The sequence below is a fragment of the Triticum urartu genome, chromosome 5 (assembly GCF_003073215.2).
Source record: "Triticum urartu cultivar G1812 chromosome 5, Tu2.1, whole genome shotgun sequence".
Classification (NCBI taxonomy): domain Eukaryota; kingdom Viridiplantae; phylum Streptophyta; class Magnoliopsida; order Poales; family Poaceae; genus Triticum; species Triticum urartu.
Genome location: NC_053026.1, coordinates 57655161 through 57666336, shown reverse-complemented (window position 1 = coordinate 57666336; position 11176 = coordinate 57655161).

Below are 11176 nucleotides of genomic sequence, written 5' to 3'. Positions count from 1 at the left end.
AGCAGGGCGCCTCGGAATGGCAGGGTCGCGACCTGCGATTGAGGCGACAGCCGGCGGCTCAGAAAATGCAGCGGTATCGCGTTTGAGACGGCGGAGGCGGCGGCTTGAACAGCTTGAAACGGATGCGAGTCGACCCGAGGGCAGGCGGCGGCTCCTTGTGTGTGACAGCGGCTCTCCGGCGGCGGCTCAACACGGTGGAGTGATGCAGTGGTGCGCCGATGACTTGACGGATACTAGCAAAACTTCGCCTCCGGAGTTGCACGGAGACAAGCCGTAGCGTCAGGTTGAGATGTGGCGGTTCAGCGTCCAACGGCTTAAGCGGCAGGGGCGACTCCGAGGTGGCCGGCCGTCGGAGGTGGCTCACGGTATGGGCACCCCACAGCGATCGAAAAAACGGCTTCAGAGAGATGCGTCAGTCAGAACTTCAGCAAAAAACAGGCCATCAGGGCGGCTCAAACACAGATATTTGCTCGGAGATGCGGAGGTTCGAGGCCGCAGTGGCGGTTTGGTGCGAGGCCGCTTGACGACCGTGCGCAGCGGCAGCTCGGAGGCAGACCACGGAGGCGTCTCGGAAGCTGGCGACTCGGAAGAGCGGGCTCGGCGTGGCTCGGCGCGCAGCTACTGCAAAGGCGGGCGCCGCGGCAGCTCGACGTGCCAGCAAATCTGATACAACTGTGGTGAAGGTGGATGGCGATGTGGAGCAAGGCCCGGGGCGGTTCGCAGAGCTCGCTGGCTCAAAACAGACGGCGGTTTTAACGCGAGATATGGTCGTCCCTTGCCCGCGCAACCCGTAGGTCGCTGGTTCGAGTCCCGCTTTCCGCGGCTCTAATGCGAGATGGCGGCTCTCTGGCGGCAGCTGGAAGTAACCCAAGACGGATTCTGAAGCGTGGTTCGGCGGCTCAGAATTGCAGGTGTCTTCAACGGGGTGGCTCAGCGAGGCCGATCTAAGACGGCCTAGCGCAACAGGTGATTCAGCAGCGGCAAAACTCAACGGTGGTGGAGGAATTAGGCCCGCACTAGCGGGCGGCTTACAACACCGGGCGGCTTAATCGGGCGCCAGAAGTGGCGGCGAGGGAGGCCGACCACGGGTGGAACAAGGCCCAGGCGGAGCGCGTCAGGGCAGCTTGAGGCGGCGATACCAATGAGCGGGCGAAGCAGTTTGTTGGAGAAGCATGCCGACGGTTGCGGAGGTGACAGCTAGAACCGGCGACGGGTCGGAAGAACACAAGCATGGCGGCGTTGTGGCTGAGCCGTTGGAGTAAGGGCGCAGGTGACTCTGAGTTGAAAAGGGCGGCGACTTAGCATTGCTGCTGTTGAACGGGTGGAGGCCCGCTAGCGGGTGTCTTGGTCACAGAGGACGCCGGGTCAAGGCGAAACGTGGTATTAGCCCGGCTTGATGCCAGGCGGCTTGAACGTGACCGGCGACTCTGCGAGGTCGTCAAGGCCGTATAGGTAGAGTATGGGCGGTAGAGACAGATGGTGGTTGGAAACCGGCGGTGGCCTTTGGTTTGCAGGGCCGCGCTCAGGCGGAGATGAGGCGGACCACAACCACGCCGGGTTGTAGTAGGAGGCGACGGTCAAGGCGGCGACTCATGGCGGCTCGACGGAAGCCGACCTGGCGTGAGGCTGCAAGGTGGCTTGAAGCCTTGAAGAGGTCGCGCGGCTGGGGCGGCTGATCTGAGCAGCAGAAGCACCGGCAGTGGCGGCTCGGCGTAGAAGCGGGAGATCAATTCACAGGCGAATCTGCAGTGCGGCAGCGGCTCTCCCTCTTCCGTTGAGGCAGGCAGCGGTTTGCACGCGGAAGCGGTGGTTCGCGCACGGGGGCTCAGCAGTGGAGGCACGCCTGGGTCCACCTCCGGGTCGTGGCCGGTCTGGCCAATCCGCGCCGTACACCCCTCATGTTGGCCCGAGTTGACTTGCTTTTGCAAAAAACTCTCCCAACGTATCCTTCCCTCCACAAGGATTTTGTCCTGATCGCTCGGCGACACAGATGATTGAATTCCTGTCGATCTCGATGTTCCGAAGGCACGATTCTGATCAGAAGACAATGGATCTGGGTTGTCATGGATTCTTCCGTACCGACTCTCATTGATCTCGGCGGGTCATAACCTTATAGATCTAAATTTACACTGCCGTCGAAACCTTTTTAATCTTCAACTGATAAAAAATGGAGTCAATGTAGATTCCCTTTGGACCGACTCTTCATCGCCGGAAAAATTATGAACTTCTCGATTCCTGAGAAAGATCCCTCCAAGAACTTAACACCACCGTGCGCGAGCCCCATGGTGGGCGCCAACTGTCGCGGAAATGTCACGGCAGATGTCCTAGTGTGAGGACTTAGTCATGAGGCCAACGCATCTACGCGGTAGCTTGAAGGAGTTGATCGGAATCGAGAGACGCAACACGCAAGACGAAGATTTAGACAGCTTCGGGCCCCGGGAAACATCATCCGGTAACAACCCTACATGCTGTTTGTGGCTAGGTATCATTATCATCATGAGGGAGTCGCCGTAACTCCGGCTCTCCTAGTTGTGTCTAGACTTAATCATTATTCAACTTGTCCCTCTTGGGGTGCCCTGCCCCTCCTTATATATGTTGAAGGGGCGGGTTACATGTAGAGTCCAACTCGGACTTAAGACTTAACTATTCCGACTTCTCTCCATGGGCTTCTCCCCATGGGCTTCTTTAACGTTGCCGACTTCTTAACTATTGATTTACAATCTGGCTTACCATCTGGCTTAACTGTCCAGCTTAACTATCTGGCTTAACTGTCTGACTTAACTGTCTGCTTAACTATCTGGCTTATATGACTGTGTCTGCCGGGTTACATGACTGTATCTGCCGGGTTACATGACTGTGTCTGCCGGGTTACATGACTGTGTCTGCCGGGTTACATGACTGTGTCTGTCAGCTTACAATGCTTAACTGTTCCTGCCGGCTTATAGTCTGCCGGGTCACTAATGAAACATCAAGTCCTAGCAGGGTCATATCTCCGGCCGGGTCACATCGCGGGGTATATCCCCGACAATGTTGGAACATGGTTATTGTTGGGATATCACTATTATATCTTGTTTACTTTAATGCACCTATATACTTGGTAAAGGGTGGAAGGCTCGGCCTTATGCCTGGTGTTTTGTTCCACTCTTGCCGCCCTAGTTTCTGTCATACCGGTGTTATGTTCCTTGATTGTGCGTTCCTTACGCGGTTGGGTGTTATGGGAACCGCTTGACAGTTCGCTTTGAATAAAACTCCTCCAGCAAGGCCCAACCTTGGTTTTAACATTTGCCACCTAAGCCTTTTTCCCTTGGGTTCTGCAGACTCAAGGGTCATCTTTATTTTAAACCCCCGGGCCAGTGCTTCTCTAAGTGTTGGTCCAACCTGAGCGATGTCCGGCGCCCCCTGGGCAACCAGGGTCTATGCCAACCCGACGTCTGGCTCATCCGCTATGCCCTGAGAACGAGATATGTGCAGCTCCTATCGGGATTTTTCGGCACATTCGAGCGGCTTTGCTGGTCTTGTTTTACCATTGTCGAAATGTCTTGTAACCAGGATTTCGAGTCTGATCGGGTCTTCTTGGGAGAAGGAATATCCTTCGTTGACCATGAGAGCTTGTGATGGGCTAAGTTGGGACACCCCTGCAGGGTTTGAACTTTCGAAAGCTATGCCCGCGGTTATGGGCAGATGGGAATTTGTTATTATCCGGTTGTAGAAAACCTGACACATAACTTAAATTAAAATGAATCAACCGCGTGTGTAGCCATGATGGTGTCTTTTCGGCAGAGTCCGGGAAGAGAACACGGTCTCGTGTTATGCTTGAACATAAGTAGCTTCAGGATCACTTCTTGATCACTATTAGCTTCTCGACCGTGCTTTGCTTCTCTTCTCGCTCTCATTTGCGTATGTTAGCCACCATATATGCTAGTGCTTGCTGCAGCTCCACCTCACTACCCCTTCCCTACCTTAAGCTTAAATAGTCTTGATCGCGAGGGTGTGAGATTGCTGAGTCCTCGTGACTCACAAATACTTCCAAAACAGATGCAGGTGCTGATGATGCCAGTGCAGGGGACGCTACCGAACTCAAGTGGGAGTTCAACGAGGATTCAGGCCGTTACTATGTGTCTTTTCCGGATGATCAGTAGAGGAGCCCAGTTGGGGCGATCTGGGATCTAGCATTTGGGGTTGTCTTTCTTTATTTTGGTTCCGTAGTCGGACCTTGATTGTATTCTGGACGATGTATGCTATATTTATGTATTGTGTGAAGTGGCGATTGTAAGCCAACTCTTTATCTCTTTCTTGTTCAGTACATGGGATGTGTAAAGATTACCCCTCTTGCGACATGCCTACTATGCGGTTATGCCTCTAAGTCGTGCTATGACACGTGGGAGATATAGCCACATCGTGGGTGTTACAGAGTTTCAGGACTTTTGGAGATGTGCAGAATAGGTCTCTAATATTTGCTCCTTTTCCAGCCTAGAATTCGAGCTGCTGGCATTCCCCCTCTTCATGTAAACCTTGTAAAATAAGAGAGAAAAGGCATAAGTATTGTGACATAATGTGTAATAACAGCCCGTAATGCAATAAATATCGATATAAAAGCATGATGCAAAATGGACGTATCAACTCCCCCAAGCTTAGACCTCGCTTGTCCTCAAGCGAAAGCCGAAATCGAAAAATATGTCCACATGTTTAGAGATAGAGGTGTCGATAAAATAAAATACGAACATGAGGGCATCATGATCATTCTTAGAACAACAACATATATATATATTGTCATATGGTCTCTTATGCTAAAGTAACAATTCATACACATATTCAAGTATGAATCAAAAACTTCATTGAAAACTAACAAACTATAATCTCAGACATTGAAGCAATTGCAATTTATCATAACACAGGAAAGAGTCAATATAAGAGCTTCTCAGCAAGTCCACATACTCAACCATCATTTAGTCTTTCACAATTTCTAACACTCACGCGATATTTATGGTTATGAAGTTTTAATTGGACACATAGAAAGATAGGGGCTTATAGTTTTGCCTCCCAACTTTTTACCTCAAGGGTAATGTCAACAATAATAGCTCATGAAAACCCACATCCAATTAGCCATATATATCAGGATCTTTCCAACACATTGTGCTTGCCAAAGGATAAAATGTAAAAAGGAAAGGTGAAGATCACCAGGACTCTTGCATGAAGTATAAGACAAGAATAGAAGACAAGCCCTTCACAGAGGGAAGCAGAGGTTGTCATGTGATTTTAGGGTTGGACACACAATCTTAATGCGAAAGAACGTCACTTTATATTGCCACTTGTGATATGGACCTTTATTATGTAGTCCGTCGCTTTTATTTCTTCCACATCACAAGATCATATAAAGCTTATTTTCTCCACACTAATAAATCATACATATTTAGAGAGCAATTTTTATTGCTTGCAACGATGACAACTTACTTGAGGGAGCTTACTCAATCCATAGGTAGATATGGTGGACTCTCATGGCAAGACTGGGTTTAAGGATATTTGGAAGCACAAGTAGTATCTCTACTTGGTGCAAAGAAATTGGCTAGCATGAGAGGGAAAGGCAAGCTCAACATGTTGGATGATCCATGACAATATAATTTATCTTAGATGTAAGAAAACATAACCCATTACATTTTCTTCCTTGTCCAACGTCAACTCTTTAACATGTCATACTTTAATGAGTGCTCACAATCATAAATGATGTCCAGGATAGTATATTTATATGTGAAAACCTCTCTTTCTTATTACTTCCTATTAATTGCAACGATGACCAAAACTATGTTTGTCAACTCTCAACAACTTTTATTCATCATACTCTTCATATGTGAAGTCATTACTCTCCATAAGATCCATATGATCTCCTTATTTCTTTTTATTCTTTATCTTTTATTTTATTCCCTCAAGATCATAGCAAAATAATCAAGCCCTTGAATCAACACTAATCTTTATTATATATAGCTCACGGACTCGATTACATAGAAGGATCATAAAGCAAAACTAAAAACTAGATCATACTAAAACTTTATTCTACTAGATCAAGATATTACCAAAAGGATCGAACTAAGAAAAACGGTAAAGATAAAAGTGTGATGGTGATACGATACCGGGGCACTCCCCCAAGCTTGGCAGTTGCCAAGGGGAGTGCCCATAGCCATGTGTTTATGTTTCCTTCCTCGGAGGCGGTGATGATGGAGTTGTTGATGATGTAGGCTTGTCGTCCATCTTCAAAGGCATAGGCTCACCATCGTAGAAGGATGATCGAGTCTCCGGGATCCTCAAATCTGCAGCCAAACTCATCCTCTTGAATATATATATATTCATACTCACAGTTTTGGTTTTGCAGGTCATAGATCTGGGCTTGGAGGCACTCGATTTTCTCGTGAAGCTTGAAGACGGCCTCCCCAATGTTCATGTCATCCAGCTTGTGGTTGTTGGTGAACTCCATGATCATTATATGATTGGAGTCGAGTCCATGTTCCACCATCTCCTGGCACTTGAAAACTTGTTGCTCCAATGCCTCGAGACTTGTCTCCATGCTTCCGGTCCTCCTTGGTCCCTCAACATCGCTAATATGCAGCAACCCCTCACGCATCTCAATGGTTTGAGGGTGTTGCAGCACCTCCGCGAGGTAGGGGTTGATGACCTTCTCGAAGAACTTGTCCTTGTGGGCACTTGAAGACGCCATGGCGATCAAGATCTGTCAGAAAAATAGCTCGAAACAAAGACAGAAGATATTTGCGTGATACAGTGGCCAAAACCTTCAGGAGATTATATAATGAATTTTTACCGACCAAAAGAAGTATCGTGCAAGAAAACAGAGTCTGGAGAGCACACGGGGTGCCCACGAGGCAGGGGGGCGCGCCCAGGGGGGTAGGGAGCGCCCTCCACCCTCATGGAAGCCCCGTGTCCTTCCCGGACTGCTTTCCTTCCGGGACTGCTCTTTATTTTCCTATTTTCTAAAATATTCCAAAACAGAGAAAAATTGCCATTATAACTATTTTGGAGTCAGTTTACTTACCGTACCACGTACCTATTCCTTTTTGGAGTTTGAAGCGTTCTGGAAAGTGTCCCTTATGTATTCCTCCGGGGTTACAGTTTCAACATTTATGGGATTACCTGAGATATAATGTTTGATTCTTTGACCGTTCACCACCCTCGGATTTGTGCCTTCGAAGTTGTTGATTTTTATGGCACCGGAATGATAGACCTCCTCGATGATGTAAGGACCTTCCCATTTAGAGAGGAGTTTGCCTGCAAAAAATCATAAACGAGAGTTGTACAACAATACATAATCACCTACATTAAACTCACGTTTTTGTATCGTATTATCATGCCATCTTTTAACTTTTCCTTTAAACAGTTTGCCATTCTCGTAGGCCTGGGTTCTCCATTCATCAAGTGAGCTAATGTCAAAAAGCCTCTTCTCACCGGCAAGTTTGAAGTCATAGTTGAGCTCTTTAATAGCCCAATATGCCTTATGTTCTAATTCAATAGGTAAGTGACACGCTTTACCATAAACCATTTTATATGGAGACATACCCATAGGATTTTTATATGCAGTTCTATAAGCCCATAATGCATCATCAAGTTTCTTGGACCAATTCTTTCTAGATCTATTAACAGTCTTTTGCAAAATTAATTTAAGCTCTCTATTACTTAATTCTACTTGACCACTAGACTGTGGATGATATGGAGATGCAATTCTATGATTAACATCATACTTAGCAAGAATTTTACGAAAAGCACCATGAATAAAATGTGAACCACCATCAGTCATTAAGTATCTAGGGACTCTAAACCTCGGAAAAATGACTTCTTTAAGCATCTTAATAGAGGTGTTATGATCATCACTACTAGTTGGAATAACTTCTACCCACTTAGTAACGTAATCAACAGCAACTAAAAAATGTGTATACCCATTAGAGGAAGGAAACACTCCCATATAATCAAAACCCCAAACATCAAATGGTTCGATAACAAGTGAATAATTCATAGGCATTTCCCGACGTCTACTAATGTTACCAATTCTTTATCATTCATCACAAGACAAGACAAACTTGCGGGCATCCTTGAAGAGAGTAGGCCAATAAAAACCGGATTGCAATACCTTATGTGCAGTTCTGTCTCCAGCATGGTGTCTTCCATAAGCTTCGGAGTGACACTTGTGTAGGGTCTGTTCCTGTTCATGCTCAGGTACACAACGTCTAATAACACCATCTACTCCTTCTTTATAAAGATGTGGGTCATCCCAGAAGTAATGTCTTAAATCATAGAAGAACCTTTTCTTTTGCTGGTATGTGAAACTAGGTGGTATAAATTTAGCAACAATGTAATTAGCATAATCAGCATACCATGGAGCAGTACGAGAAGCATTTACGACAGCTAATTGTTCATCAAGAAAGTTATCATCAATAGGTAGTGGGTCATCAAGAACATTTTCTAACCTAGACAAGTTGTCTGCAACGGGGTTCTCAACTCCCTTTCTATCAATAATATGCAAATCAAATTCTTGAAGCAAGAGAACCCATCTAATAAGTCTAGGTTTAGCATCTTTCTTTTCCATAAGATATTAATAGTAGCATGATCAGTGTGAACAGTTACTTTAGAATCAACAATATAAGGTCTGAAATTATCACAAGCAAATACAACTGCTAAAAATTCTTTTTCAGTAATAGCATAATTTATTTGGGCAATGTCTAGAGTTTTACTAGCATATTGAATAACATTTAATTTCTTATCAACTCTTTGTCCTAGAACAACCCCTACAACATAGTCACTAGCATCACGCATAATTTTAAATGGTAAATTCCAATCAGGAGGCTGAACAATAGGTGAAAAAATCAAAGCTTTCTTAAGTATTTCAAATGCTTCTAAACAGTCATCATCAAAGACAAAAGGGACATCTTTTTGTAAGAGATTAGTCAGGGGCCGATTTTTTTAGATAAGTCCTTAATGAACCTCCTATAAAAACTGGGATGACCAAGGAAACTTCTTATACCTTTGATGTCTTTAGGACAAGGCATCTTTTCAATAGCATCAACTTTAGCTTTATCAACTTCAATATCTCTTTCAGAAATTTTATGCCCCAAGACAATACCTTCATTAACCATAAAGTGGAACTTCTCCCAATTCAAGACAAGATTAGTTTCTTCACATCTCTGCAAAACTCGATCAAGGTTGCTTAAGCAATCATCAAAAGAAGTTCCATAAATGGAGAAATCATCCATGAAAACCTCAACAATTTTTTCACAAAAGTCAGAGAATATAGCAGTCATACATCTTTGAAAAGTAGCAGGTGCATTATATAAACCAAAAGGCATACGTCTATAAGCAAAGGTACCGAAAGGGCAAGTAAAAGTTGTCTTTTCTTGATCCTCTTTTGACATAGGTATTTGAGAGAAACCAGAATAACCATCTATAAAGCAAAAAATGTGTATGTTTGGATAATCTTTCTAGCATTTGATCAATAAAAGGTAACGGGTAATGATCCTTTTTAGTAGCTTTATTTAATTTGCAGAAATCAATTACCATTCTATAACCTGTAACGATTCTTTGTGGGATCAATTCATCTTTATCATTAGGAACAACAGTAATACCTCCCTTCTTAGGGACACAATGGACATGACTTACCCACTGACTATCAGCAACGGGATAAATTATACCTACCTCCAGAAGCTTTAGTATTTCTTTTCTGACAACTTCTTTCATCTTAGGATTTAACCGTCGTTGGTGATCAACAACTGGTTTAGCGTCTTTCTCCAGCTTTATTTTGTGCTGGCATAGAGTGGGACTAATGCCCTTAAGATCATCAAGAGTATATCCAATAGCAGCACGGTGCTTCTTCAGAGTTTTCAATAATTTCTTTTCTTCATGCTCTGAAAGGTTAGCACTAATAATAACAGGATATATCTCTTCCTCACAAAGATAAGCATATTTAAGAGTATCAGGTAAAGGTTTAAGCTCAAACATGGGATCACCCTTAGGTGGAGGAGGATCCCCTAGGATTTCAACAGGCAAGTTGTGTTTCAAAATAGGTCCCTATTTAAAGAATACTTCATCTATTTCCCTTCTTTCATTCATAAACATATCATTTTCATGGTCTAGCAAATATTGTTCTAAAGGATCACTAGGAGGCACGACAATAGAAGCAAGACCAATAATTTCATCTTTACTAGGCAATTCTTTATCATGGGGTTGTCTACGAAATTTAGCAAAATTAAACTCATGAGACATATCCCCTAAACCAACAAAAACAATATCCTTATTGCAGTCTATCCTAGCATTAATAGTATTCAAGAAGGGTCTACCAAATATAATGGGACAAAAGTCATCTTGTGGGGAACCAAGAACAAGAAAATCAGTAGGATATTTAACTTTCCCACACAAGACTGCAACATCTCTAACAATCCCAACTAGTGAAATAGTATCTCTATTGGCAAGCTTAATTGTAACATCTATTTCCTCTATCTCAGCAGGTGCAATATCATGCATAATATCTTTGTATAAGGAATGAGGTATTGCACTTGCACTAGCACCCATATCACATAAGCCATGATAGAAATGATCTCCTATTTTAACAAAAAATAACAGGCATGCCTACAACAGGTCTATGTTTATTTTTAGTATCAGGTCTAGCAATTCTAGCAGATTCATTGCAGAAGTAAATAACATGCCCATCAATGTTATCGGCCAAGAGATATTTAACCGTAGAAACACTAGGTTCAATTTTAATTTGCTCAAGGGGTTTGGGTGTCTTAATATTAGTTTTGTTGACCACAGTTGAAGCTTTAGCATAATCCTTTATTCTAACAGGGAAAGGTGGTTTCTCAATATAAGCGGTAGGAACAACAGGATCATTATAAGTGATAGTATTTTATTCAACTTTAATAGGTGCAACTACTTTTACTTCAATGGGAGGATTATATTTAAACCACTTCTCCTTAGGGAGATCAACATGAGTAGTGAAGGATTCACAGAAAGAAGCTACTATCTCAGAGTCAAGTCCATATTTAGTGCTGAATTCACGGAAAGCATCGGTATCCATAAAGGATTTAACACAATCAAACTTAGGTGTTATACCTGACTCCTTACCTTCGTCGAGGTCCCAATCTAGAGTTGCGTTTACTTCTTTCCAATAAATCCCATTTGAATTCAA